Consider the following 25038-nt stretch of genomic DNA (forward strand, 5'->3'; position numbering starts at 1 on the left):
AATTAAACTGGTCCAAGCACTCAGGCACATTATTAGAATTTTACTGCGTTACCCTGCAGGATACGACAGACCTGATAATTCTCAATAAAAGGATACATTTTAACAAAATGTTAACTCGTCCCTGCTGCAGCTCCCACTGTAGGCTGAGCGCGAGCCCCGGTGATCAGTAGGCACAGCAGGGCCAGGCATAGTCTGGTTCATCCTCTTGGGTCACATTCCATTACTTGATGCCAGGTAATTTTTCATCACACAGTCAAGCTTTTTCAGTGTCCTTAATATATTTTCATATTGTATTCATTATTGGGATGGGAAAGTCTTGATTTGTTTTGATCATGTCATTCTACTTGGTACCTTGAAGTGACTATTGTTTTTCATGCTTCAATATTTTAATTTTTCACCAGGATGCATTCTTCCTCGGTTGTTGCAGAGGATAACCTCTCTAATACTTTAAAAGATGGTCTTCATGGGTTGTTGTGGATGAAAAAAATTTCATATAGTGGTCAGCTTTCTGTTATAGGGCTTCTCCAAACTTAATTGGGTTGGTCCTCAGAAGACAAACAACCTTACAGTGGGCCTGTTCTTTTTTTTTTCTCAATGAAAAGGTATTTATTTTCTCTCCTTCCCCCTATTCTCCTACCATTTGAAAAGAACAAGAAAAACATTGTAAACCAATATGCATAATTAGGCAAAACAAATCCTCACGTTGGCCATGTCCAAAAATATGTGTCTCACTCTGCCTCTTGAGTCCAATCAAGTCTCTGCCAGGATGTTTCATCTTGGAAACCTGGCTGGTCACTGCATTGATCATTCTTTCAAAGGTTTTTTTTTTTTGGCTTCATAATGTTGTTGTTACTGTATTAAATTGTTCTCTTAGTTCTGCTCACTTCACTCTGAATTAGTTCATACAAGTATTCCCAGGTTTCCCTGAAACCATCCCTTTTGTCACTTCTTATATCATGATGGTATTACGTGAAGTCTTTTCAATTTTGGTAAGATGCCATAGTTTATAGACTTCTGACATAGCCTTTGAGAATTCAGGGTCATCTTCACACCATGAGCCAAAGGAGTCGTACTTTAGAGAAGGCATAGATAGGCAACGGGGTGCAGCATAAAGAACCCTGGAGTTTGAGTGAGACTATCTCGGTTCAGATCCTCCTTCTGAGGCGTCCTCTTTGACATTGGATAAGTCCCTCAACATTTCTGAGCCTCAGTCTCCTCACCTGTAAAGGGATTGTGTTGGACCAGCTGACTTCTAACATATCTTCTAGGTTCAAATCTCTCATCCTGGGTTTCTTAGTTCTCACTCAATATCTTCCCTGATAAGTAGAGTTGGCTTCTATTCAGTTCAACAAGCATTATTAGGTACCTGCTATGGGCAAAATTTAAGTACCAAGGTGATACAAAAACAAAAGTGAATCAGTCTTTAAGCTATAGAACTTACAATCAATTGTGGGTACGTAACAAGTGAATAGACAAATAAGTCCCAGGTGTTTTGGGAAGGGAGCGATCTTAACTCAGGGAATCTACGTTCTACTGAAATTGACCCTTGGTCAGTTGGTACTCCTCTCACCCCATTCTTGTCTGCTGTTACCCTGCAGTTCATCTTTCTCTTAAAAAAATTTTTTTTTTGTCTCTTGGAGGGGGGAGGGCAGGGCATTTGGGGTTAAGTGACTTGCCCAAAGTCACAAGGCTAGTAAGTGTTGTGTCTGAGGCTGGATTTGAACTCAGGTCCTCCTGACTCCAGGGCCAGTGCTCTATTCACTGCACCTCCTAGCTGCCCCTAGTCTCCTTTTATTTTGAAGATAAATCTACTTATGCTTTACTCCCTTCTTGAAGATTTTCTGGGAAAGGCAACATGGCATGGAAGAAACAGGAGGCTGTCACTGGATGAGTATTTCATTTGGAGTCGGAGGACATAGGTTCAAATTCTGGCACTGTGTGTGACCTGTGTACATACTTTGCACAAGTCACTGAGCCTTTTTGGGTCTATGTATTCACATTTATATATAAGCACTAAGGGGAAGATAAAGGTTGAACACATCTAAATAGGATTTGTTTCTTTAAAGTCCTTGGGGAGGGGATAGCATTACCATAAGCTGCCATGTTTAAGTAAATGTTCCTGTGAGTTAACATCACCACCACCTGGGGCTTATCCTTTTCAGGCTTGTGTTTTCCTCAAGAAAGGGATTATCTGTAGGTTATGTTATGTTTTACATTTATGCACTAAGTTTTTTATGTGTACTTTATATTAGACTATATGATTATAGTTTATTTATTTTTAGTTATTTTAGTCATGTCCAACTTTTTGTGACCCCATTTTCTTTGCTGAGATACTGGAGTGGTTTACCATTTCCTTTTTCAGCTTATTTTACAAATGAGGAAATTGAGGCAAAGAACTTAACCCAGTTAAGTGACTTGCCCAGGCTCATGCTAGTAAGCTTCTATGGCTGGATTTGAACTTATGTCTTCCTGACTCCAGGCCCAGGACTTTTTCTATCCAGTGCCACCTACCTGCCCATGATAATAGTACATCTCTCCTTCTTATGGGAAATACAGAGGGGATCTTCATTGACTCCTCTTCCTCTGTGTCGGAGAAAGAAGGAATGATTGAATTAATGAATGAAAAAGCATTTATTAAGCACTTACTATGTGTCAAACATCATGCTAAGCAATGGCACCTTGCGTTCTTAAAGGGTTAAATATCTTTGGAAATTTCTATCCATATTGACATTAGTTAAACAACAAAGCTGTAAGCAGCTACTTGGTCTTCTGTTTATAGACACATGGGTATACACAAGAATGTAAAAGGTATAGGTGGAGCTGGTAGCAAGTGTTCAGAGTTCAATTGGGAATGAGGAGGATTTTAGGTAATCCCTTAATGGGAGTGGTAGCAAGAAAAATCTTAGTGCCAAGCAGCCCTGGTAGTTCAAATTTCACCAACATGCATGTTAGCACCTTTTATTTTCTCTCTATTTCATCAGTTCTCATTTTGACCGTCTTGCAACGATAAGCCACAAGAGTCCTGGTAGGCAGGAGGTTTAGGGTGTGGGGAAGGTACTTCACATCAGAAGTGTGCCTCTTAACATTCCAACTTGGTCTTCCCTTTCCATGTAGCTCTCAAGATAGAATCTCTTCCAGATTCTCCTCAGAAGCCTCAGTGACAAGTTTAGAAAATATCATTCTGGGACAGATTCTACTTCACTATTTCTAGATTCTGATGCCCCTAAGGCAGTCATCACTCAAAATTGGCCAAGAACATTTTTCAGATAAAGAAGTAAAAACTCTGGGGCAGCTAGGTGGGGCAGTGAATAGAACACCAACCCTGGAGTCAAGAGGACCTCAGACACTTAACACTTACTAGCCATGTGACCTTGGGCAAGTCACTTAACCCCAATTGCCCTGCCTTCCACCCTCCAAAAAGCAAAACAAAAAAAAAATACAAAAAACAAGAAATAAAAGCTCTCTGTAGTTATAAGAAAAAAGTGTTTTAAATCACTATTGAATAGGGAAATACAAATTAAAGCAACTCTGAGGTACCACCTCATGTCTATCAGATTAGCTAATGACAGGAAAAGAAAATGACAAATATTGGAGGAGATGTGGGAAAATTGGGACACTAATGCATTATTGGTGAAATTGTGAACAGATCCAACCATTCTGGAGAGCAATTTGGAACTATGCCCAAAGTGCTATGAAACTGGATATACTTTTAGACCTAGTAATATCATGACTAGATCTGCATACCAAAGAAATTTAAAAAAAAAGGAAAAAAGACTTATATGTTCAAAAGTATTTATAGCAGCTCTTTTTGTGATGGCAAAAAATTGGAAACTGAGAGGATGCCCATGAATTGGGAAGTGGCTGAATGAGTTGTGGTATATGATTGTGATTATTACTATAAGAAATAGTGAGCATGATAGTTTCAGAAAAACCTGGAATGACATTCATGAATTGATACAAGTGAAATGAGCAGAACCAGGAGAATATTGAGCATAGTAACAGCAATATTATATGATGATCAACTGTGAATGACTTGGCTATTCTCAGCAATACAAAGATCCAAAACAAATCCAAAGGATTTAGGATGAAAAATGCCATCCACCTTCAGAGAAAGAATTGATGGAGTCTGAAGGCAGATTGAAATATGCTAACTTTTTCCTTTTTTTTAGTGGCGTTTTTTGGTCTTTATTTTCTTTCACAACATGACTAATATAGGAATGTTTTGCATGACAGCACATGTATAACCTATATTAAATTGCTTGCCTCCTCACTGAGAGGACTGGGGAGGAAAAGGAGGAGGGAGAGTTTGGAACTCAAAATTAAGAAAAAATGTTAAAAATAGGGGTTTTTTTGCTTTTTTTTTGTAGGGCATTAAAAATAGTTTTTACATGTAATTGTAAAAAATAAAGATATTTAAAATAGTAAAATAAAAATATTTTTAAAATAATGGAAAAAATAAAATATTTCAAAACAATTTTTTTTTTGACAAAGCAGAAAAAGTTAACTATAAAGTGAGGGGGATTTGCTTAGATGGCCTTTCAAGTACTACCAATCTGATTGTTTCTTTCCAGTATACTTCTTAAATCCTTAACCACTTCAATTTCGATAAGCATTCACTGAATGCCTATACATGTGTCAGTGTCAGGGTGAGGTGAAGTGAATAATCCACCTTATCACAGGGCCATCTATATAGAACTAGAATGGAGATTATCTACTCCAACTTCCTCTTTATATAGATGTGGAAAATGAGGCCCAGAAGACAGGCTGAAGGATTTGTCCAATGACACAAATGTAAGTAGCAGAACTGGGATTTGGACCCATGTTCTCTGACTCCTAAAATTCCTTGCCATTGCATCAAGTTGAATTGAATTTGTTGATAACTTTAGTAATTTTCTCATATTTTTGATAAAATTTGGTACTTTCCACAGAGTACTAAGATACATTAAAGGGCAGGAAGATACATTATAAGTTTGCTTTTTAAAAAAATTATATTATTTGGAAACAGAATGGCAACTAGATTTTTAAAATATAATGGGCATAGTGGTACAACCTTCAGTCTGTACTACCAGGGAATATCTGCTTGGTGAATTGCTTGTGCCCTGGACTTCTGAACTGCAGTAGGGCTAAAGAAAATCGAGTGTCCAGGATAACTGAGTATCCATGCAACATCAAGCACCACAGTTGGTGAGTCTGCAGGTGTGGCAGTACATCAGACTGCCTAAAGAGGTACAAACTGGCTCAGATTGGAAATTGAGCAGGGCAAAGCTTCAATGCTGGACATTGGCATATAGTAGGTATGGGGGTTGTAAGGTACTTCAAGTCTGAGCATGAGAGGGAGACCTAGTTTCAAGAAAAAATTTTTTTTTTCAAATAGATATTATCATCCAAAGTTCAAAGAAATTATAATAATAAAGTTTGGTTACTGTAAGGTAGCTCAGGGATCATCCAATCTGAATATTTTGCAGATAAAAACACTGAAGCTCCTGAAAGGTTGGGTGACTTCTCTAACCCCTCTTAATTTCAGTGACTTCCCTCTTTTAATTATTTCCTATTTATCCTGTATGTAGTTTGCTTTGTATATAATTGCATGTTGTCTACCTCATTAGATTGTAAGCTCCTTGAAGGCAGGGACTGTCTTTTGCTTCTTTTTGTATCATCAGTGCTTAGCACAGTGCCTGACACATAAATGTTTACTGAATTGAATTAAATTAAACTTGCCAAAGACACAGAGTTAGCAAGTTGCAGAGTGGGGTGAGTCCCAGTCCACTACTTTTTTTCTTTAAACTAAAATTTGGCTTTTTGGTAGAAGTTAAAGAAAAATATGCTTGTGTTGAATGACTTTACATTTTTCCATATCTCTTTACTTAGCTTTGTAAACCTTAAAATTATATTTGTGTGTTATTATTATTATCACCATAGCTATAGTTGATTGTGTATATTGTGTTTATATTTTGTTCACTGATGCTTACACTTTACGTGTTTGTGTCTGGACTTTCTCTTTTCCATTAAACTGTAACTGGGCAAAGATAAGGACTTCATATTGTGGACTTATTTTGCGGTTGGAGTAAATAAACTTCATATAAGAAAATGTTTTCTTGAAAAACATTTTTACTCATTATAAAATCGTTTTAAAACATACATGTGCAGGTGACGCTGTACTAAGACAATAAAATTTTGGAGCAAGAAGGAATTTCAGAGATCATTTAACACAAGTCTCTCATTTTATAAATAAATAAATTGAGATGAGACCCAGAGATTTGAAGTGACTAAAGTTGTCACAATCTAGTTGTGTTTTTGAAAAGTTTTTAGCAAATCATGATTTTGTAATCAAATGGCATTTTCAATAAATATGGGAGGGTTACTGCTATTGTGAATGCAGTTGAAGCTTGAGTGAATACTCCCTAATTTATCTGTTTTGTAAATCATTTGCATACTGTAGGCTTGCTTGACATAGGATACACTGATATTTCTCAATGATCACCCAGCATCCTATTCCGTGCTCTCATTTGTAACCAGTCTTTGTGTATTAGGTGAGAATGCTCCCTTTTGGAGAGTTGCGAGAGTCAACAAATATGAAAGGCAGGAAAAAGAGACATCAAGAATTTAATCTGTGGAATGGATAAGCAATATATCATTACCACAATTAGCACTAGATGCACAATTTTAATTATGGCATAATTTTGATTATGGCACGTACGTTCACTGCATTTAAAGTCCTGAATGTTGTGTTTGTTAAGGAACACTATTTTATCAAGATTCATATTTTAGTATCCTGTTTTTAGTCTCTTCTGAATAAAGATATAGCTTTGAACAATTATGCATAATCACTTCCAATTGTATTCCCATTTTCTTACAATAGCAATAGGAGTTCCTTCCAGTGCACACCCTTTCAAAGTGCATTTCTTAGAAACTTATTAAACTCAGTCCTTTCTTAGAAATGATTTTGAATATTTTTTCATAAATTTATATGTTGACCCCTGACAGTTCTTACTCTGAAAATTATATCCTTTGACTATTAGGGAAGGGCTCTTGTTTGTGTTTTTTTTTTTCATTAATGCCAAATGGACAGTTATCAGACACAAACCATCTATGGCCATGCTCTTGTGTTCAAACTTTGCTTTCTTCTAGCTGTCAAAAAAAAGTATCCTGGATTCCTTGGCTTCTGATTGGGGATCTTTCACCATTTATATTTCGACTCATACCTATGTTATTGTTTCTCCTGCCTATCTTCAAGTTAGGCTACTACATTATACAGTCTCCTTCCTTTCTGCTCCTCTTTTTCAAATATTCAAGTCAACAGTACTACTTCTAGAAAGGGTGTGTCAATCAATTATTCTGTGACTCCACTCACCATCCCTTTGATTTTTCCTTACTAAGACTCCCTTTCCTAGCTATCGCTCCTTGTGTTTTTTTTTAACCTATTAGAAAGTAAGCTCTTTGAGGCCAAAGACTGTCTTACTTTTTCTCTTTGTATCTACAGTGCTTTGTACAATGCTTGTCACATAATTTCAAAAATGCCATTTTCCTTCATTTTTCATTGATGTTTCCCAAATGGATAGTTTTCCTTCTTAGTCTTGTTACACTGATTTTGTTTGTGTAAAAGATTTTTAATTTTATATAAGTGAAATTGCCTGTTTTGTCTTTTATGATCATAGCCCCTGTTTCGGTAAGAAACCTAACCATGGATTTGAAAGGTACCTCCTTCCATTAAGGTCTTTCATTCTATTCCACTAATCTCTTTTTTATGCTACCTTTTATATGTAGGTTATATATTCATTTGGGGCTTGTTGTAGCATAACTTCCCTGTTTCTCTTGAGGGCAGCACCATTCTTATAGCCACCTATGTTCACAGTATTAGAATTAACTTGAACTCACATCTTCCTTATTCTCACATCTGATCAGTTATTAAGTCTTGCTGAATCTGCCTCCAAAATATGTCATATCTTGTTCCTGATTCTCCATTCATACAGCCACCACCCTGGTCTAGGCCTTCATCTTTTGCCTAGACTATTGCAATTACCTTCTAATTTTTCTCCCTGCTTCAAATCTCACTCCTTTTCATCTTCACCCTCAAGCTCAGTGCCAGCTCTTATGGGAAGCAAATCTTGATTCATATGCTCTCTGGTACTAATACCCTTCCCCCAGAAATTGCTTTGATATATTTTGTCTTTAATTATATGTACATGTTTTCCCTAGTAGTATGTAGTTCCTTGTGGTCAAGAACTGTTTCATTTTTGTCATTGTATTCCCATTTATACCTGGAACATTAAATGCTGGTTGAATGAATTAATTAGACCAAACCTAATTCCTGTCAAATCTCTATGCCAGTTCTTCAAAAAACATATTTAAAAGAAATTCCCAAATCTATTAAAATGTCCATGTCTTGAAGAACTATGAACAATCTAACCCCATCACTGCAGGATTACTGCAAGTTAGATTTGATGAAGATCGGGAAAGATAGGGTCTTTTGCTTTGTTCTGCCCCAAATAAAGTCAACAGAACTGAATGGTGACTGTTAGTAGTGTGTTGTATATTGGTATCATAACTTGCTGGCAAGAAATTGTGTAGAGGGTATCATGAATGACATTTTTCAGAAAAGGAGTTGGATTGGTCAACTGATAAGAATGAGGGATGTTGGGACAGCTCAGGTGGCACCTTTGTACCCCTGATAAATGTCAGCTAATCAAAAAGTACTTATTAAGTGTTCTACTATAGGATTACAAAGGCAAAAATGAAGCTGTTTTTGTTCTTGCAGAACTTAAATGCTATTTAGGGAAAACACATATAAAGTTACAAATATATGTGGAATATACACACAGTCAGTATAAGGTATTTTGGGGAGGAGACTCTAGCAGCTAAGGGGAAAAGGAAAGGCCTTCATGTAGGAGGTGGTACTTGAGCTGATCTTTGAAGGAAGCTAGGAATTCTATGAGGTGGTGGTCATGAGAGAACACGTTCCAGCCATGGGGTGGGAGGGGAGCGAAGCCTGTGCAAAAACCTGGAGATGGGAAATGTGATGTGTGTGAGAAACAGCCAGGAGGCTAATTTGACTGAACCATAGAATGCTTTAAGTGGGGTAATGTGTAATAAACCTGGGAAGGTAGATATCATGCAAAGAGCAAGAAGGTCTTGGATTTACGAGAATACAGTGATAAGAGTTGCACAAGATAAGATAGTATTAGAGGATTGGGATCTATATCGGTAGATGAAATGATGTATCCTTTAAATTATTTTTTAAAATTCATATTCTAGGTTCTCTAGCTCTGATTACTTTTTTCCTTGCTTTCACTTGACTTCTAATGCTCGATTATTATGATTTTTAATTTTTCAGTATTCTTTTTATTTTTATTTTTTTGCTTTTTGAAGGGCAGTTGGGGTTAAGTGACTTGCCCAAAGTTACACGACTAGTAAGTGTGTCAAATATCTGAGGCTGGATCCCAACTCAGGTCCTCTGGACTCCAGGGCCTGTACTCTATTCACTGGGCCACCTAGCCGCCCCAATTTTTCAGTATTCTTGAAGCTTTTATAACAGTTATTTCCATTTATATTCCCTTATCTCCCAACTCCAATAAACCTTCCCTTATAACGGAGAAAAATGGCTAAGCAAAACCAGTGTACACAGAAAATTAGTCTGGCAGTTTATGCAATATTCCATACCCATCATTCTCCATTTATCTAAGGAAAGAAAAAGGTGAGGTTACTTATTTCTTTTCCAGGGCCATCACTGGTCATTGTAATTATAAAACATTTGGCTTTGTTTTAGTAAATTTTTTTTGGTGTTGTGTCCAAACTTTACTCCTGATTCTACTTACTTCAATTTGTATTGTTTCATTCAAATAGTCCTGTATTTTTCTGATTTCTTCACATTTATAATTTCTTATGTTGTAACAACGTGCTGTGATACTGATATGCCATGGATTGTTCAGCCATTCTAATATTGTTGAGTACCCACTTTATTTCTAGTCATTTAGTATGACAAAAGTATTGTTGTGAATATTGTAGTACATATATTGCTTTTCTTCTTGATGTTGAGCTCCTTGGAATAATTGTCTAACAATGATATCACTAGGTCAAAGGGTATGGGCAGTTTGGTGCCTTATTTGTATAATCCCAAATTGCTTTCCAGCATGATTAGACTAATTCATAGCTCCAACATTCATGTGCTTGCCATCATGCAGTTTCTCCAGCCATATTTCCACCTTTTGTCATCATTGTCAATTTGCTGAATATGAGGTGAAACCTCTTCTCTGTTTTGATTTTTATTTCTCTTTTTGAGTAGTCATTTAGCCTGATCTTTCATAAGGTTGTTGATAGTTTACAGTTCTTTTGAAAACTATTTGTTCATATCCTTTGATCGCTAGTCTGTTGGGGAATGGCTCTTGGTCATTTATTTATGTTATTTCCCTATATGGTGGATAGCAGACTTTTATTAGAGATATTTGATCCAAAGATTTTTCTCACTGAGCAGTTTCCTTTCTTATCCTAGCTACACTGATTTTATTCCTGCAAAAGCTTTTTAATTTTATGTAGTTGAAATAGTCTATTTTCTCTTTTATGATCTTCTTTATCTCTCATTTGGTTAAGAATTCTCCCCATAGCCTCTAAGATCTATTTCTTTTTTCCCTTAGATTCAAACCTTTTGTTTTTACATCATTCATTTTTAATAGTCCTTTCCTCTTACTCAGTAAACCTTGTAGCAGATTAAAATGAAAAAGAAGAAAAAAAGTTTAGTAAAAGCAGTAACACATTGTATCTAACAGCATATGTAATATTCCACACCATTAGTCCACCACTTCTGCAATGAAAGGGGGAGGGGAGAGGCATGTTTTCTAAATTCTTGGGCAAGTTGGTAAGACTCAGTTGTCTAAAATTTTGTTTTCTTTTTAGAAAGGATGGAAGAAGTTAAATAGTTTTCTATCATTTCTGGTAAACACAAAGTCCAATTTCTCAAATTTTTGTAAATTCTCAACTTCTTTCCAGAAAACGACAACCTTGATAATAAAATAATGCTTTAAGTCAACAGGGTCTGGATAGGATCTTTAATGCAGTGCTTTTGGCATCAAACCCCAAACCTTTTTACCTGTTGAGAAAGAACCTGCTTCTTAGAATTGTGGGATTTTAGAGCTGGAAAGAACCTTCTGGATCATCCATTTAACAGATAGAGAAAATGAGTTTTGGGGAGCCAGAAGTGATTTGGCTAGGGACACGTGCCTCATTAGTGGCCAAACCAAAACTAGAATCCAAGGCACTGGTGATCTTTCTATAAATTACCTTATAGAGGCTCTGATATGAATCTAATTCATATACCAACATGCTGTGCTCTATAAGGAAAGCTTCACAACCAAATCTGTTTTATGCCCCACTTCCTCCTCTCCCCCTCTTAGTATCCCTAGCATCTTTAAAAGTATGCTTCAACGGCAGCCTCCTACTGAAGACCTGGCCTCATCCCCTTCTGCTGTTGGTATTCTTTACTTCTCGAAATTCCTTTGTATTCCTTGGCATAATTTGCATTTACTTATCTGTATACTTGTATTGTGCTAGTAGTAAGTGATCTCCTTGAAGGCAAGGAATTATTTGTTTTTGTCTCTTTATCCTGGCACATAGTGGGTACTCAATAAAGAACGGTTGAATTAAATTGAATTAGTTTGGTTTTTTCTTTTGAGAACTACAAGTGAACAGTTCCTTCAGACCAACTTGGAGAATAATTTTATCCATGTAAGGCTATCTTATTGAAGCAAGGAAGGGGGTTAGACTCACACCTAAGTGAGTTCATTACACTGTGATGGATTGTAGCAGCTCATCTGAAGGCCCATTATATAAATCATTTAAATAGGTATTCAGACAATTTTTAAAAATTCCCATTAATTACCACAAAGCCAGTAATGATGCCAAGGTTTCAGTTTATCCTCTACATGTGAACACAGACACTTTTAAAAACAGATAATTACTTGATGGACCAGAGTGGCTCATTTGTCACATAAAACCTTTTTATTCTTTATGTTGATGGAAAGAGGATTGTTGACCTGATGGATCCTAATTGATCTTTTACAGCTATTAGGTCTTCAGTACCACACTTCTTAACATGTTGCAGGAGTCAGATGGAGGTTGAGCACTGTCTATTTATATTTAAAAGATTAAAAAAAACCCCACTAAAAGACCCATGGCCTGGAGGTGATTTTTCAGTCAGTCAGCAAACTGCTTTTTATAGAGTATGTCACTGGGTGGTAGAAATGTTGGGGGAAGGGGGAGAAACAAAATTAAAATGGAAATACACGTTCTACTCAGGAGATAGAAGAGAGTCTGATCTAATACAGCATCTGGGGAGGATATAGAGATTAGAACCTGGAAGTTTGGGATAGGATAGGATAGGATGCAGAAATCTGCACTTTGCTTAGCTGCAATTTCTCTGGTTAGATCCCATGCTTCTTTTAGCAAGACCACAAAACCAAGGGCATGGCCAGCACTAGGTAAAATTACTGAATAATTTTCCTTCCAGTGCTACATTCCCCACCTAGTCCATGCAATTTTTTTTTAAAGAGAAGGGAATAAATTTATTCAATGTTTACTATGTGGCAGGCACTGTGCTTAGTGCTTTACAAATATCATCTCACTGATCCCCTTACAACAGTCATGTGAAGTAGATGCCATTGTGATCCCCATTTTACAGCTGAGAAAAATGAAGTAGACAGAAATGACTTGACTTGTCCAAGTTCACGTAGGAGTAAGAATCTCTTATTGTTTCTCCTTTGTTTTTGAAGAAGACCGATGATGCATTAGATTTGCTGGTGGGTTGGATTTAGGTGAGGAAGAGTTGAACCAGGTCATCAGTCTCACTCTCTCTTCCATAGTCATCAAAGTCTAGTGGTAAGACAAAAGTCAGGATGACTGGTGATGGCCCAGGATGCAGTGGATGACTTTGGCATCATCAGTGTCTGATCAAGCTCTAAGCTTTCCCTAATGCCTGCTTTAGTCTTCTGCATAGTCACTGAATAAATCGTTCTCAACTGCCTGCTCTGCGAGGGGAAGTCATCATATACTTGGGGAAGACCTCTCTCTAACTCACTGACAGGTTTGAGGCTTGGTGGTTACCCTCAGCCTGTTTCAGCCTGTCTGCTGAGACAGTTTTACTAGGGTGTGACCACTGTGCATGGTCACAGTTTCTTGGAATTGCAAATGAGAGTTGGGGGACTGGTTGGATATCAAAGGTGGATGAGCAGTTCTGAAAAGGGCTCACCAGGTCCTCACATCAGCAGTGCTCATCTCCTTTAGACACCCCAAACACCCCAGGAAGAATCTGAGGCTGGATTTGAACTCAGGTCTTCCTGATTGCTCATTTCTGCTTTCCAGCACCCAAGTCTGGGGTCAAAAAGACTCAGATAAACTGATCCACAGTGAGAGAGAAGTGATGATTACACAATACATCACTCCTTCTAGGGATATCAGCTTTTGAATAGCGTGTATGTCTGTCATGATAGAATTTTAGCAAGATGTTGAGGGAGAAATGTTTTTTTTTAAACTAATTCTCTCTAATCTAAACATTAGCATAGTATAGTGTATATATATATATATAACATAGTGTATGTATGTATATATGCATATGTATATAATATGTACATATGTATATGTGTGTATATGTGCGTATGTACATATGCATATAGTAGCATAGTATGCTATGTGCAAAGTGTTAGAGATGCAAAGTGCAGAGTACCAGCTTGGGAGTCAGAGTGCTTTGGTTCAAATCCCACTTCTGGTACCTACTACCTGTGTGACCTTGGACAAGTTACTTAACCTCCCTCCTACCTCAGTTTTGCCATCTATAAGATGATATGGTTTGATCTCTGAGGTTCCTTCTAGCTCTAGATCTGTGATTCTATGAAAAATAGTCTCTCACTTCTAAGAGCTTATGTTTTACTAGGGAGATTCACTGTGGAGATAGTTAACAAAATACACATCAATTTGAGGAGGGAGAGAATACTAACATGGGCAGGGAATTTATTGGGACTCACCCAAATGGAATCTTAGAAGGCATTTTCCTACTCCCCTGTATGAGGCTGTATGCAGTGAGACATTTTGAAAATAAAATGTGTGTTCATGTCCTTTGATCATTAATATTCAATGGCTTTTATCTTAGATATTTGTATCAGTTCTCTATGTACTTTGGATTTCAGGCTTTTTATCAGATATATTTGTTATGAAATGCACCCCCCCCCCCAACCCTCCACCATTAACCGCTTCTTTCTCATATCATTGATTTTGTTTGTACAAAAACTTTTCCATTTTGTATAATTTAAATGATTTTTTCTCTTTTATAATCATATCTATCCTTTGTTTGAGAGGCAGTGACCTGTGATGCACAGAGATCTGGCCTCTAAATTGGTCAAGGATATTAATCACTCAGTCAGCAGGCAGCTCTTATTTTGTGCTAAGTGTTGGGAACACAAATAGAGCTGAATGATAGCCTCTTCCCTCAAGGAGCTTACATGAGAAAAGCGGAAGACAACACACAAATGGCATCTGGAAATGGGAGGAGAGGGGTATCTGATGGTGGGGGAATAGAACACCATAGGAAAAGTAGGGAGTGGAGTCTGGTGAGAAATGAAGACTTAGCTTCTTAAATGGAGGTTCTGGAAGGAACCATTCCATCAGAGAGAGAAGATACATTGGGGCAGAGGGTAAATCCTCAGAGGTGAATTCCAGGGCTGGAGTGAGCTTTCTGGGACATTTGGAGGAAGTTTGGAGTGCACCTGGAAAGGAGTGAAGCAATGGTAATGTAGCAGGCCCTCCCCACTTCAGACATGCAAAATGGAGGCACATGTAAAGTGGGAGAGTTCTTATAATTTAAGATATACAATGCAGGTTAGGAAGGGGAGATCTAGATGGTTAGCAATACCATACAGACCTGTAGGCAGCAGAAAATGCAGACAGGAACTGTTATGAGGGTCAGACATACCTAGCTACATACAAACCTGGAAAGAGACCTGGACTGAAGGCTACTACATCCATGTAACACCCTTAGAAAAAGCAAATGGTGTCAGATGGAGATGCCCAATGAGCAACAGAATGATGGATCATCAACAGGTGGAAAAAGATTGGTTTAGCAGGGAATTATGGGATCAAGGATGTAAGAAAGGGCTGGAGCCAAAGAGCAACTTGGCACAGAGCTACAATGTGGAGGAACAAACTGGGACCTTGCCCCTTTCTGGTATTGCAAATATGGACTATATATTGGATCATTGTGCATATATGGGAAGGCTGAATGAATGAAAAAGCATTCATTAAGCATTTTCTCTGTGTGGAGCTCTGTGCTAAGTGTTGGGGATATAAATCTAAAAAATAAACAAAGTCTCTATGGTCAAGGAGCTGACATGCTAATAAGGGCAGAGAAGACATTTGAAGGAATGGTTGCCAGGGAAGGCTGTTTTGGACTGGGAAGTCACAAAGATGGGGAGGAGAGTCATAGGACAATTGATTGACATGACCTTTCCAGGAATGGTGGTATTGATTTGATTTCTGCTCCCAAAGCTAGAAGTGGATAAGTGTTGCACTCACAGAGAGTATATGGCTAGTAGGATAGCATGAACAAATCTGATGGAGAGCAGCATGGTGGGTTTGGATCAGGCTAGTTATGGAGAACTCTCACCTGTAAGAGTGCAGGGCCCCAGGGCAGGAGCTGGAAGTTAGGTTGGAGGCAGAAAACATGACATAAAGGTGGCTAGAGAATAGGTTGCATCGTTAGTGACCCTAAACCACACAGAATAGTGCCATAACTGGGAGGGACTGTTCAGACCTCTATGGGAGTATGTGAGGCAGGGGGGTGAGAGGAAGGGTTTTTCTTTACCTTCTATGTTCTCAGATATGAAGCCTCATTATTTTTGTTGTAGTATTAATACATTTTTATGGTTAATATACTTGTTAGTCTGAGTGCTTGCAGGGGAGTTGAGGGCCCTTTGAGGGAAAAAAATGATCCAGATGCTAATGTACCTAGGGTAGGGACATGAGCTAGAGATTTTGTGAGAATGGCTCCCCAAATTATACCTTGGTCCTTGTATTAGGAAGGAAAAGTGATGCCAAGTTTATAGGAAGAATAATCCACATTTATGTAGTGCTTTACTGTTTATGAAACCCTTTCCTCACAATACCTCTGTCCAGCAATGCAAACATTATCATCCTACGTATGAGGAAACTGAGGCTTAGAGAGGTCAAGTGATTTACCCAGGACTGTGTATAGGGGAATATCAGAATCCAAATACCCAAGTCTTCTGAACCCAAGTCTTGAATTCTTTCCACCACATGGGACTGTTGAAAGAACAAAGTGCTGACAAATATTTGGTCTTGTGCTCTATCTCTGCCCCAAGACTGTTCTTTTAAGGCAGCTTTTATGATGGCCCCATCTTCATTTAGCAGCATCCATGCCATTCTTGGCCTGGCCTCACAATAGACAGTTAATAAATATGTTGAATTGAACTGAAATACAGGGTATATTTATAGAAACTGTGGGGGAGAAAGCACAAATAAATGACTGGCAAGATGTATTTCAGCTGTCTTTTTTTTAGATGTCAAAAGACCTCTCAGTTCATGTTATCTTGTATATATACGCTGATCATTTACTTTAGAAAGAAGAAAATGATTTGAAGTTCTGGGGAATGGAACTCTAGGAATAAAGCTCATAGATAAACTGGGAAGCCCAGGATAGATCTTTCCAGTATAAAAGCTAGTGGCAATTTTGTTCCCTGGCTTTTTGAGTAGCACCATTCTGCTGCTGACCCCTGGGTCCCTCAGGCTGGACCCTATTATACATGAGGCCATATTATAAAGAGGGCCTTCTGCTACTTTGGGTAACTTAAACCTCTTTGGATCATGTCCAAGATGGAACTGTGGGAGATCCAATTTCATGCTATTGCATGTTGTGTTATAGCAAGGCTCTGGTATATTGCTGTATTTTTACTAAACCCACAGTGCCCTTTTCCTTTAGAGATGCTCTTAACTTCTGCTCAGCCACTGAAAATGACATGACTCACAGAGAGGAACGTGAAAAATTTTATTTTTCATGACCAAATATCAAAGCCTAAAGCCAGACTCAGTTTTCACCAATACCAACTGAAACGTATTTAAGTCCCTTCAAAGCCTTCAGGGGCTAATCAGTGGTGAAAGGGTTGTTCTGAGACCGAGGCATTCTGTCATTGCTGTGGGCTCCCTGTAGGACTGCCAACTTCTCCTCTTTTAAGAAAGAAAGGATTTTTTTACTTCTGCTTTCTCTTGGGTCATTTCTCTTGTCTCCGTCCTTATGAAGTAACTCATCACCACAAACAAGAACAATTAGAAAGAAGAGATTCTAGGCTCTAGTCTGGAGGATTCTGGCTCGGGAGGGGAGTGCATTTGTGGCTCCCATAGAACGTTCAGAGTTGGGCATGTTGGGTTGTCCTCCTAGCTGGCTAGACGCTAGTGGGTAAGTCTTGTTCCTGACTTTTAATTTTCCCATCGGTAGATGCAATATTCCTCCCCCCCCCAGGGATACAGTAAAGCGTTATTACTAATATGTCTGAAATGTTCTTGGTGCTCCTCAGAGAGAGGGGCTACTGTGTATCCCACAGCAGTGAGGCATGTCTGCAGAACAGATGGCTGTAATTGTTTAAAAAAAATGTAACTGTAGTGCTGAACAAACGCTGCTTTTTGTCTCCTCCTGATTTGCGATGTTAGAAGATTTCAATTCTCTAAGAGGAAATGGACCAAATGCACACAGGCACTTGTTAGAAACAAATGGGCATGATTAATTTTTATCTATTTTACACAAGTGGTTCCTTAAGAGTGAAGTGGGTGTTCCCGGGGTATAAAAGAAACAGGGGATTGAAGTCAGCAATATCGTAGAATCTTGGGTCTGGGCATCACGCTGGGAAGTCATTGAGTGTCTTCTTACCTGATCTCTACTTTTCTTCTATGCAATCTTGAATTCATACCATACTGTAAGAATGTGAACTCCTTGAGGTAAGGGATTTTTTTTGTTCTCTCTTTGTCCCTGGTCCATAGTAGGTGCTTAAGTGTTAATTGATTGACTGACCAGGGTGATAGTCCTTTACTGACTTCCTTGTCCACGTTTCAATGTCTCATAGCTCTTTTACCACTTACTAGCTGTGTGACCCCTGAATAAACCACTCAACTTCTCTCAGCCTCAGTTTTTTTCATCTGTAAAATGGGAGTAACAATTGCACCTACCTCTCATAGTGACTGTGAAGATAAAATGAGACAACATGTTTAAAGCACTTTGCAAACTTTAAAGAAATATATAAATGTTAGTTACAACAATAGCTTTGTCTTCCTCCTCCTCCTCCTCGGAAGAGAGATAACTGGGAAAATCTTTATAGCAAGTTTCTTTGATAAAGGAATGATAGCCAAGGTATTGGGCACTGATTTATCTATGTAAGAATAACAGTCATTCCCCAATATGCAAATGATCAGAGGATATAAATAGTCTATTCTTAAAAGAAAAGCAATCATTTGAAAAAATCTATTAAATTACCAATAATAAAAGATTTTCAAATTAAGACAACAATGAGATTATACTTCACACGTATTAGATTGGCAAAGAAGATTTTTTAAAAAGGAGATGGGGAATGTTGATTGTTAGAAAGTATGTGAGAGGACAAGCACATGAATGCCCTGTTTCTAAAGCTGTGAACTGGTCTGAAAAGCAATTTGGAACTACAACCTCACCCTGCAACAATCAGTAAATTGTACATATCCTTTTACTCAGCAATGCCACTAATAGATCTATATCTCAGAAATATAAAAGAAAAAGAGAAAAGGCCATATGTACAAAAATATTTACAGCAGCACTTTTTGTTCTAGCAGAAGAGTAGAAACAAAGGGGTGTCTATCAATTGGGGAATGGTTGAACATCTTATAGTATACGAACATAATAAAATATTATTGCAACATAAGGTGGAGTCAGAGAAAAGTGAGAAGACTTAGGTTTCTGAAGTGATATACTGTGAAGTGATTAGATTCAGAACTCCCTCTCTCTCTCTCTCTGTACTTGCACATGGGTGCACCCATACATACCCACACTGTCCCCCCCCACACCCACACACATTACAATGTGGTACAGAAAAAACAGCTTTGAAAGACTTAAGAATTCTGATCTGTGACCAACCATGACTCCAAGGGACCATGATGAAAGCATGTTAGTCACTTCCTGACATCAAGGTACAGACTGAGACACATATTTTTGAACATGGCCAAGACATGAATTTGTTATGGTTGACCATTTTGGAGAGAGGTAGAAGAGATTTTAGACAGGAAATAGTGATAGTGATTCCCTACCCCCCAAAAAATAGTAAGAAAAGGAGTGACATTGAATCATTTAAAAAAATACACGCACAGGAGACAACAAATGTAAGCTTATGGGGAAACATAGACAGGCAGGACAGCTTTGAAATTATACTGGTGAATTTATATTTAACTTAGAAACAATTTGTATATAACATTAAATTTTTCATATAAAATCCCCTTTTTTGTTAAACTTTGCATATAAAAATGTTTATATTATTGGTGATTGTTAAATTCAGAAGAAAAAAAAATCCTCCTGTCTCCCTGACCTTTATTTTTCCTTAATTTATATTGGTCCTTTTGTTTAGTGCCCACTTCTAAGCCTTTCAAATAATCTCTATTCTTTTCCTCTGGAGATTCTCCAAGCTCATTTCTTTTTTCAGGTGTAGTGCCCCAAGCAAACATGGCACTCTAATAAAAGCCTGATCAATGTTGTTTACAAAGAGAATAACACCATACATTTCCCATTGTCTATCTCCACTTCTAATGCAGTCATGGGATCAGTAATTTATAGCTATAAAAAACATTAGAGGCCATCCCGTGTAACCCCTTCATAATCCAGATAAGGGAATTGAGGTTCAGATTTGTTAAGTAACTTGGTTAAGACACATCAGCAGGAAGTGGATGATCTAGGATTTGAAACCAGTTCCTGTGACTCCAAATCCAGGATACTTTCTTCTATGCTTCACTGCCTCTCTCTGATATAAACCATCTCAACTCAATGGCATTTAAAAAAAAGTCGCTTAATTTCATTTTCTTAATGTTTTTATTAATTTATTTTTAATTTTCAATATTCACTTCCACAATACTTTGAATTCCAAATTTCCTCCTTATCTCTCCCCTCCCTCCACCCCAAGGAGCATGCATTCTGATTACCCCTTCCCCCAGTCTGTTCTGCCTTCTATCACTATCCACCCCTTTCTCTTTTCCGCTTCCCTTCTATTTTCCTGTAGGGCAAGACAGATTCTATGTCCCATTGCTAGTATATCTTATTTCCTATCAAATGCCATTTATTAAGCACCTAATTTGTTTAAGACTCAATACTAGGTGCTAGGGATACAAAGGAAAAATGAAAGAAAAAATCCCACCACTTCCTGTCCTCAAAGAGCTTACAGTTTCATTCAGTATTTACCAACCACCAGCTGAAACCCCACCTTTGTCCTTTAGGAGCCATTGGACATAAGCCAGGGGCCTCAGCCATTTTACCCAGGGATCCTCTAGTCATAATGTCTATAGGATTCATAGAGTCCTTTTGGTCATACTTGAAATTTTCTTTCCATATTCCTAAGAACTATAAATTATAACCTTATGATCTGAACTTCTGAGAATCTCAGGGTCACAGATCTTCAAGATTTATACTATTATTCCACTTACTTTTTAAACACTTGCTTTATGTTATTGACTCACATCTAAAGTCATTTACATTGAGAAAATTTGCTGAAAAGGAACTGCAAAATCACCTTATTAAACTGTCACTTCTCAGTGATTTACTGTCATGAAAGTTTCATGGCTGGTGCAAAATGGCAGATCCTTGTGTCATTTATTTATATTTGGTTTGGGGTGTTTTCCAAAAAGTAGCTCTGGTTCCAAAGAGTTTACTGGGTCATGATTCCACAGGGGAACCTTGTAATATTACGCAAGGCCAATAGAGGGAAGCAGAGAGGAGATTTTTGACAAGGTCTTCAAGATGGTAAATTCTGTCAAGTGCCAAAATGATCTGTCTCCAAAATTATCTAAGTGGAGTAGAGAGAAAAGAAGAGCCTGGGATCCAGCACTTTTAAGGAACAACGAAATTAAGCACATAGTAGGAGAGGGCATCTGGGGCAACAAGGTTAAGGAACAAAATCAAAGAGAAAAGTGAATTATCAGGACAAGGTTTATAAGCACTTGAAAACTGGAATGATGGGGTTCAAGGTGTGCTGTGATCAGAGGCAATGGGACCTGACTCTCTTTCTAGAGGCCTGGATACCTTGTGATGACTTGACTTAGGATGAGTCTTGTGATGTTCCTTCTGATCCTCTGAGGGGTGTCACTTGAACAACCCCTAATGTTTAATCCAGATCTGGTTGTTGTTATACTTGGCACTTTGGTTGGGCCAGTTGTGGTATCAATTGACAGTCACTTGCATGCGGTGATGAGAAGAATTTACGGTCATCTCCCATAGAAAACTATCTACCCTTGGGGAAATAATCACAAAAGTATCCCAAAAAATCCTATTAGATGTAAATTTTGTTATGATAAGCATTGTCCTTTTCCTGAGGGAGTTATCCAGGAAGTCACTAACACCTTAGTATGAGTTAATTTTTTAGGTTTATTTCCTCTATAGCAGGAAAGGCACTGAATGGCATGAAAATTCTGGTTGCTTGGGAGGATTGGAAAAGTGAAATAGAGGATGGGAGGAAAGGGTGTAGAAAAGGGAGGTATGGGTTGCTAAAAAACCAAAAACCAAAATAAACTTTATTAACTTCTCAATTTTGCCCAAGGCTGATCTTGATTCTGGGAGGATAATGAAAACACATGAAGATTTCACTGGGGATAAGTCAGACAACTTGCATGTTTTCCTCTCTCTACCCTACTCAATTCTTTACCTGTTTCTTTCCCTGGGATAGAACTAGATAATATCGTATTTTAGGATCTTATAAAATACATCCTAAGCAGAGCGGCTCTTTTTATGAGTTTGCAGTTTTTCTGCTTGATACCTTTGAGGGTTAAGGGTTCAAGGTTGAGGGAAAAGTTAAATGTTTGTGGTTAAGGAATAGTAAGTCTTCCTGTACTTTAGGGTGCTTGTTTATGGACAGAGCAAGTAATCATGGGATTTGCAATCTATGGATAACCAAGAGTAATATGTACATATCACAGACCACTAAATGTGGCCTTACTTTATTTGCTATGATTTTGATAATATAGTAATTTTAAATTATTTTAATTATTATTTTTCAAGCAGCTAGGTGGAACAGTGGATAGAATGCTGGACTCTATAAGGAAGTTGGGAAGACTTGAGCTAAAATCTGGCTGCAGATCCTTACTAACTGTGCAACCCTGGGCAAGTCACTTAACCTTGTTTGCCTCAGTTCCTCATCTGTCAAATGAGCTAGAGAGTGAAATGGCAAATCACTCCAGTATCTTTGCCAAGAAAACCCTAAATGGGGTCATAAAGAGTCAGACATGACTGAAAATGACTAAACAACAACAAAATTGTTTTTCATTTTTATTTTGAGATGAAAATTTATTATTATTATTTACCTTTTAAACTTTTAAAGCATTATCGGGATGCTAGGAGTTATGCAGAGCACAGAAAGAGGTAAAGTTCATCTACAGTCAAGCATTATTGATTTACAAGATGAAAATTCAAAAGAGGAACAAAAATGTGGTTCACAAGATGATCACAGATTAATTCTACCTACAAAGCTGTGTTTCAGTTTATTTAACACATTGCCTTTTAATTAAGGTAAATTTTGAAACACTAATAAGAAATATCCTTTGCACAAACTTTATTTTTGGGTACCCTTCCTCATGTACTTTTCATTCCAGCCATCAGGTCTTCCTGCTATTCCTCATATATGGGATTTTATCTCTTGCTTTTTATGCATTTGTATAGGTTGTCCTCCCTGCTAAGAATGTTCTCCTGTTCAGCTCCACCCCATGGACTCCCCAGGTTCTTTCAAGTCTCAGCTTAGGTGCCATTTCCTTTGCAAGATATTTCCTGATAATTCATTGTTGTTTGTTCTTCATTCTCAAGGAGGACTATGACATCAGAGGGGTTATGCCATGACATTCAAATGAATTGTATTTAACTGAGCCAGGGCTGTGCCAAGATACCTGCCTCACTTTCTCCTCTGGAGCCATCTGGTTCCAGTGGAAAGATATAGATCAGGATGACTGGAGATGGCCATGGATGCAGTGGAAGACCTTGGTCTTTTTAAGCTAAGGCCTTTAACAGGAAATCAAGACAAACCAGCATTTATTAAGTGCTGACTGTGTGCCTGGCATTGTTCAAAGTAAGTTCCTAAGATACAAGGAAAGGCAAAAACCAGTCCCTGTCCCCAAGGAGCCTTACGTTCTAATGGGGGAAGAAACACATAAAAGGAAGCTGAAGGGGGGTGGCCCAGATGAAATTACCTTAAGGGACTTGTTAGAAAAAGTCAAGAGAGTCAGGAGTACAGATTGGAGAGGAATGAAGACAGGATTGGCTTGGGCATTTTCCTTAAAATGGAGGATCTAGAAGGAACTGGAGGCAGATGCAGCTGGGGTGGAGAATACTTCCAATGTCTAGAGGTAGAGAGAGCTTAAAGAGAGAGTTTCTGGCCATTGTAAAGAAATTCCTGAGAGTTGAGAGTGTAGCCTGGAAAGGAATGAAGACAGGAAAATCTAAGTTCAAATCCTGACTCTGGAACCAACAACTTTGGTACCCTGGGCAAGTCACTGGACTCCTCTCAGTCTCACTTTCTTAATCTGTAAAACTCAGATTATAAAAATTGTGTCTTCATCACAGGGTTGTTGTGAGGATCAAGTGAGATTTGTAAAGTGCTTTGCCAGTTGTAAAGAGCTATATAAATACTGTTATCACTCTTTGAAATTCTTTATATTTCTTTATTTCTGAACATATTATATCCATTTAATGAGATTTAAATTCCATGAGGGCAGGGGAAGTTTTTTTCTTTATATCCTCAGCACCCTCCATAAAGTCCAGTTCTGATACATCATTGTTCCATGGTAGTTACTATTGCTTCTTGTCAGTAGGGTACAAGTTCTGGGAGACTCTATGATTCTGAGTAGGCTTTGAGTGAGGTCTTAGAAATAGACTAGATACACTTTACAAAGACCACCATTAGCCAAGTAGAGAGATGCTCATCACCACTTGGCAGGTCACTTGATGATAAATCCTTTGGTCATATCAACCCATCTCTCAAAGAAAAATCCTCTCTCTGTGGATCTCTATTATCCTGTGTATATGGATCTAAATGTATATTTATGTGGTTTGGTGACTGTACTGCTGCCTCTAGTGTCTCCTTTCTCCATTTCTAATTCTTGCTTTGCCACTTCCCACACTTTTTATACCCTCTTCTGTTTTCCTTTGTAGCCTTTTTTCCCTTCAGTTAGTCACAAAATATAGCAGAATCCATCTAGCTATTCATTCTTTTTAAAAAAAAAATTTTTGTTCTTTATTAATTTATTTTTAGTTTACAGGATTCAATTCCACAATTCCTTGAGTTTCAAATTTTCTCCCCCTGCCTCTTGTATCAGCAATGCCATATTCACAATGCCTATAGAGATTACAAATATGCTGATATAATTATCCATCACAAAATACATCATGTTTGCCATATGGGGAAATAAACTAGAAAATTTATTAAGATACCAAAAGACTGAGTCCCAAAACCAGAAAGTGAAAGCCATCAAAGTAGTTATGACATTGGCACAGATAGATAAAGTAGAAAGCACCCACATTTTCAAGCCTTTAAAACAGAACAGGCTACCTCAGGCAAAGGTCCTCTTCTCCCCACTCACAGCAACCACCCAGCGTCCTGGAAGCGTGCTCCCAGCAGCTCCGGCCCCTGGCAGTCCTTAGCAGAAAGTCCTTAGCAGTCCTAACTCAAAAAAAAAAAAAAGGGCTTCACGCTGCCGCTGCCTCTGCTGCTGCCGCCGCCGTCTCAACTGCCGCCAACCGCCGCCAGCCACCGCAGGACCGCTAGCTCGGCTTTCACTTTCTCTCGC

This window comes from Petaurus breviceps, unplaced genomic scaffold, assembly GCF_028583685.1.
Source record: "Petaurus breviceps papuanus isolate PSGF00001 unplaced genomic scaffold, PetGlider_PUasm1.0 90784, whole genome shotgun sequence".
Taxonomy (NCBI): domain Eukaryota; kingdom Metazoa; phylum Chordata; class Mammalia; order Diprotodontia; family Petauridae; genus Petaurus; species Petaurus breviceps.